This window comes from Meleagris gallopavo, chromosome Z (assembly GCF_000146605.3).
Source record: "Meleagris gallopavo isolate NT-WF06-2002-E0010 breed Aviagen turkey brand Nicholas breeding stock chromosome Z, Turkey_5.1, whole genome shotgun sequence".
Lineage (NCBI taxonomy): Eukaryota > Metazoa > Chordata > Aves > Galliformes > Phasianidae > Meleagris > Meleagris gallopavo.
In genome coordinates this window covers 59,989,267-59,995,773 of record NC_015041.2, presented here as the reverse complement: position 1 = coordinate 59,995,773, position 6,507 = coordinate 59,989,267, and positions in this window count along the sequence as shown.

Here is a 6,507-nt window from a genome sequence, read left to right as displayed (position 1 = left end):
CAGGGCCCCATCCAATCTGGCCTTGAACACCTCTAGGGACGGGGCATCCACAACCTCGCTGGGCAGCCTTTTCCAGCACCTCACCACTCTCTCTGTAAAGGGCTTCTCCCTGACATCCAACCTAAATCTTCCCTCTCTCAACTTAAAACCATTTCCCCTTGTCCTGCCTACAGATGTCATTTCCAACAGATATCCGGATGCTTGAGGTCTATTACCAGGATGAGAGCCTGTGAGCAGGATGCCTCCCACAGCTGAAGCAAGAAGGTCCTCATCAACAGTATCCCCATGATCAGGTGGCCTCACAGGCTATCCACTCTCTGACACAGTGCAACTCCAGCACCCTTCCTACCTTGCCTATCCTTTCTAAACAGCTGATACCTCTCAGTGATGTTATTCCACTATGTTTCTGTGATAGAAATAAGGTCATAACTTTCCAAGTGTATCACAGTCTCCAACTCGTCCTGCTTATTTCCCAGGTTGTGTGCATTGGTATAAAGGCACTTCAGCTGAGCTTTCTGTCTTGGTGCCTTTCTAGAGGATCTAGGATCCCGTAGAACAGCAGCATCCCCTGCCCTACTCCATCACTTTGTACTCCACCCTTTGTCCATGAAGTTTGATATAAGCCCTCAAACTACCTGCTCAATCCCAGTGGCCTGCATTTTGTCCCCTTCCCCCTTCAGACCTAGTTTAAAGACCTTCCAATGAGTCCCACCAGTTCCTCAGCTAGGATCCTTTTACCCCTAAGACAGGCTACTTCCATCTGTGGCCATCATTCCAGGTGCTAGATATATTGCCTCACGGTAAAAAAAAAAATAAAAATCTGTGTTTGCACCAACCTCTAAGCCATTTATTTATGAGATGGGTTTTTTGGATCCTCTCAGTATCCTCCCCCACCACTGAAGGTATAGAAGAAAAAAACACCTGCACACCTGTTCCATCACCTACCCGCCCCAGTCTCCTGAAGTCCATTTTGATAGTCCTCAGGTTTTTCTCGGCAACTTCATCACTGCTGGCCTGAACTATCAATAAGGGGTAATAATCAGAAGGGCGAATCAGTCCAGAACATTTCCTAGCAATGTCCCTGACCCGTGCCCCAGGGAGGCAGCACACCTCCCTGCAGATAGGGTCAGGCCGACATATAGGGCCTGCCATTCCTTTCAGAAGGGAGCCACCTATGAACCACCCTTCTGTCCTTCCAGGTGGAGGCAGTCTTGAGGCGCACAGTTGACCGCTTCACCCAAGGCAACCTCACGGGTGGACCTCCTTCCACACCCCCACTCACCTCTCCCTCGAGTTCCAAAGCTTCAAACCTATTTCATAGAGGCACCTGGGGAACTGAGGATGGTCAGGATAGGGGATGCCCACATTTCCGCTCCTCCTCCTCCTCCTCCTCTCTCAAATTGCAGGACAGGAGGTCCACCACTGTCTGGTGAATATTACCCTGGTGCCTTTCTGGGAGAGAGTTATACCACTTATGCCACTGCCCCACATCCCCCAATTCTTCACCATTATTTCTAGGGGAAGGAGAGGACAGGGGGCTCACTACAGCAGGAACACTGCCTGCCTGCCCGTTCCCCTCTGTCACCTGTTTGTAAGGCAGCAGGTGGTGACGTGCTCCATGTGGAGCCTCAGCTGGCTGCCAAGATCTCGGGGCCGATAGGGACTGGAACTACCAATCAATCTCCCTCTCACATTGGCTCCTCAGCCTCTCCACCTTCTCCTTCAGGTCAGTCACAAGGCTGAGTAAGTCATTTAGCTGGTCACAGCTTACACAAATGCTGTCTCCCTTACCTAGCACTGCAAAGACCAGGCTCTAGCACTCAGCACAGCTGGAGACCTGTGCACTAGCAGGTTGTGTAGGACCTTTGTCTTCACATTTTTCTTAGCAGCAGCCTTCCTTTCATGTGTGCATGAGACCTCCGTTTGTGTCTCTACTTTTTTCCTGGCAGTAGCTCACATCAGCCACTCTCACGAGAGCTGCTGGGCTGCTCTGTTATCTGAGGGTTCCCTGGATGAGGGAACCAACCAAAACCCCTTGGCCAGGACAGCTCAGAAGGAGCAGACCTTGGCAATCTTCTTCTATAATGTAAAAACAATACTGCAAATTTCCTGTCTGACTACATTATTCCTGCTCTGCCTGCATTATTGGCTATCTTGTCTGGACATACTAAATTTCAGACACTGCAGCCTTGCTTCCTATGGTGATGCTGATGTTACATTGGGAATGAACTTGAACTTGCATTTCCAGTAATATTTCTAAAATTTCCAAATTGTTCAGACAGCTAGGACTGCAGGGATCATAGTAGAAATCTCATTTTCTCATTGATAATTCTTTCTTAGTTTTCCTTTTCCAGGCAAGAGTTTGGAGGGGAAAGCCTCTGGCAGAGCTGGCCTACCTCACCCTGTCTGTTCATGGAAGGCTGTGGGGGAAGGACCAGGCAGCTAAACAATACTCCTACATGTCTGGAATATTGCTGCTATTGCTCTAGTTTGTCAGGCAGATAGATCCTCTGCCTCTGACATGGACGAGTGTGATTCCCAGGAGAATTGCACACTCCTTGCCTTTTGTCCTTACTTTCCGTTATGCAAAATTTTTTTTTGAGGCTTTGGTAGCCTCAGTGTTCTTTGCTAAAGATGCTTAAAGATTTCTGGTGTTGGATCAACCATCCCACAGCTATTCTTTCTCCCAGGAGATGTTTTTCCTTATCTGACAGATCTATGGCAAGGGTCATCCTCCCCCTCCTCCAAATATTAGACAACAATAACTTGTTTTCTAAGAATGGAGGAGCCCAGTGGAAATGCTTGTGTATTTCCTAGAAATTTGATAATGAGATTAGCTGCTAAGGATGAAAACACATATGGCCTTAGACATCATCATGGAAAATTTCATGGATGTTAAGCTGGTGACCCCAGTGTGTATGTGTTCAAATCACTACATATGGGCCATGACCTTTCTTGACAGTCATTAACGCAGGTTATCTTACAGTTCCTGTGTTGCTTACTAAAAGGCTGGATATGTAATTAAAGTAAAATCGTGATTCTTGGAGAATAAAGCAATCTCATGAACATGGAACCTTGGGAAAGCAGATGACCTTTCTTTCCTTCTTATATCTCTTTTATTTGTTTAGAAGTCTTACGGCTTAATGCTGTTCCATCCTGATATAACAGCAGATATGCTTCTTATGTCAATGGGAACAACATCAAGCCTTCTATTAGGAAGAGGAAAATGTTTTCAAGTAGAAAATATTTTTCACAGAATAACAAAGTTTTGTAGTTAGTGAGATTAGCCTTTTAAAAAACTCAGGTTTTGAGCCAAGAATTATGGAATAACAAAGATGGACTTGTTTGCTTCAATTATCATTTTAGTTATTTATGAATCTAATAAGTATTTAGCTCTTCCATTTAGGGTGAGTTTGCATAGTCAGATGAGTCTGACTATTACTGTAGCTTTTGGCATCACAGAAAAATGCAGTGAAATTTCTATTTACAGGAACAGAAGCAAAATCAGACAATGGTGTCTCAATATTATGTGATTTGCTTTGTACAGGATCTGAAAGAGAATAACTCTGTGTTACTGCTATGTGTCTGGACTTCATACAGGGAACGGTGGCTCAAAACAATGTCCATCATTTATCTTCAAAAGCTGATAGTGGATAGCATTAGAAATGATACAGTCTTTTCAAGAGAAGATCGAAGAAAATTATTTTCTGTGAAGTCTGTGTTTTGGTCCCCAACCAATGATTTTGAGAATGGCTACAAGCATTAGGGTCTTCAAAACTAGCCCAGAAAAAAGATTGACCATAAGTCATTTTCATCTGATAGCGTGTGTTTACATTGCATAAATTCTTGAGTGCTGACAAAAAGCCATAGCTCAGAACAGAAATCAAATCGCCCAATGAGATGATCTGCTCTCCACTTCATCTTTAACACAGCAATCAGGGGGAAAACCCTGAGGAAGCTGCCGAAACTAACTCATTGAAATGCCTATCACTCCAAGAGCTGTTGTACACTTCGGCCTCTGGGCCATGTCAAGATAGAGGTTCTGTTAGAAGAGTGGCTTACTCACAAGAACAGAAATACAGTCTTTTGGAAGGCTCTGCATGACTTTCCAAGCCAGATTTCCATAAGCAGCAGAATGACTGATGATGGCAAGTTAATCATACCTGTTACTAACTTTCTTGTCCTATAATTCTTATCTTCTAAACTCTTCCACTGTTCTATTTTTCCTACTTACTCATTCATTCCTAGAGTTATCAAGTTTTTGTTGTTTTGATGGCAGACAATTAAAGATAGTATGCATACTTCAGTTCTGAAAACTTCCTGTTCCAAACCTGTGAAGTAACACATAAAAAGCAAACAGGCAGACATAAAATAGCCATTAGGTTTTGATTCTGAAAGAAAAGGTTTATGGGATTTTTTTTAACCTTATTTGTTTACTTTTGAAAATCTAGTCTCCCATACGGTCTACACCTTATGTCTGAAAGATCTTCAATGACATGCGGGACGAAAGAAATTTAGTGTTCGTAATTGCACAGGTTTGTTCTAGTTGTTTAGTTGTCTAGTAATGTCCTACATATACTAAACTTATATCTGGCATGTCTCATTGGTTGTCTTTTTGGCAAAACCATGTGTTTGGATCTGCTGCTGCCAAGCACAGATTATTCAAGCATGACTTTGCAGATGATGAATAATGCAAAGTATAAGGGAGGAGACACATAAAGAAGAACAACTGCTGGAAGATTGTATTCTGCAGGAACTAAGAAAAAGCAGTCTAACACACATTTTCTTTCTGGGTCAGTACACTGACTTTTCTGCTCTAAAACATATTTCTTTTAAAAGGGCAGTTGAAAAAAAAAAAAACACAACACAAATCAATCAGATAATGTCTCTGAATATATCAAATAAGTAGGAAATGGATCGTTGGTCATCACTGTTCCACAACCTTTGCAGGGTAATCCTTTCCCTTTTTCATGCAGGCTGCAGACATAATCACCAGTTTCCTACTTGGACCTGAGGAGGCTTTGGCAGGAATGTGCTGTGGCATCTTCACAATAGAACAGTGGAGCTAAATAAGAGTCATAAAATATTTAGAAAATATTATCTTGATTCTCCTATAAACAGCTAGAGGTGTTTAATTTGGTGGAAAAAAAAATGCAAAAGTGTATAAACTTTCAATTAAGTTAAAAAACAATACAATAATAAATTGTTTCTCCCTGTTGACATGGAGTGAGCTGAACCATAGAATCATAGAATCATAGAATGGACGGGGTTGAGAAGGACCACAGTGATCATCTCGTTTCAACCCTCCTGCAGTGTGCAGGATCGCCAAGCACCAGACCAGGCTGCCCAGAGCCACATCCAGCCTGGCCTTGAATGCCTTCAGGGATGAGGCATCCACAAACTGTTGGGCAAGAGTTCCAGTGTCTCACCACCCTCTGAGTGGAAAACTTCCTCCTAATTTCTAACCTAAACCTCTCCTGTCTTAGTTTAAAACCATTCCCTCTTGTCCTATCACTATCCACCCTCATAAACAGCCATTCCCTCTCCTGATTGTATGATCCATCCAAGTACTGGAAGGCCACAATGAAGCCTTCCTGGAGCCTTCCCTTCTCCAAGCTAAACAAGCCCAGTTCCCTCAACCATTCCTCATAGGAGACGTGCTCCAGCATCGGATCATCTCAATAGCCATCCTCTGGACCCACTTCAAGACCGCGGCAACTTTCTTGAACTGGGATCCCCAGGACTGGACACATTACTCCAGATGGGGCCTCACAAGAGTTGAGTAGAGAAGGACAATCACATCCCTCTCCCTGCTGACCACCCCTTTTTAATGCAGCCAAGGATATAATTGGCCATCCGAGCTGTAAGTGCACACTGCTGGCTCATGTCCAGCTTCTTGTCCACCGGGACCCCCAAGTCCTTTTCTGCAGGGCTGCTCTCAAGATGATCCTCCCCCAGTCTATATAAAGGCATGGGAATGCCCTGGCCCAAGTGCAACACCTTACATTCGGCCTTGTTGAACCTCATGAGATTCACGTGGGCCCAGCAAGTCCAGGATCATCTGGATGCCTTCCCTGCAGTGTACTGATGGCAGTGCTCAGCTTGGTGTTGTCTACAAACTTGCTGAAAGTTGCAACCATCCATGTCACTGATAAGATGTAGAAGAGCATCGGTCCCAAGAACAACCCTGGGAGACATCTCTTGTGACTGGTTCCACTCATGGAAACATCAGTCACAACACTGTGACTGTGACCAGCCAACCAGTTCTTAATCCATTTAAGTCCATCTTTCAACTCCAAACCTCTCCAATTCAGACAGAAATATGAGATGTCGTACCCCCATTCCCCCTTTTCTGTCAGGCCATTGGGCCTGTGGGCATGCTGTCCTCCGTCACAGACACAGGTAGATCTAAAGATAACTCCACGACAACCATGTGAGAATCACAGAATCACAGAATCACAGAACTGTAGGGGTTGGAAGGGACCTCTAGAGATCATCAAGACCAAC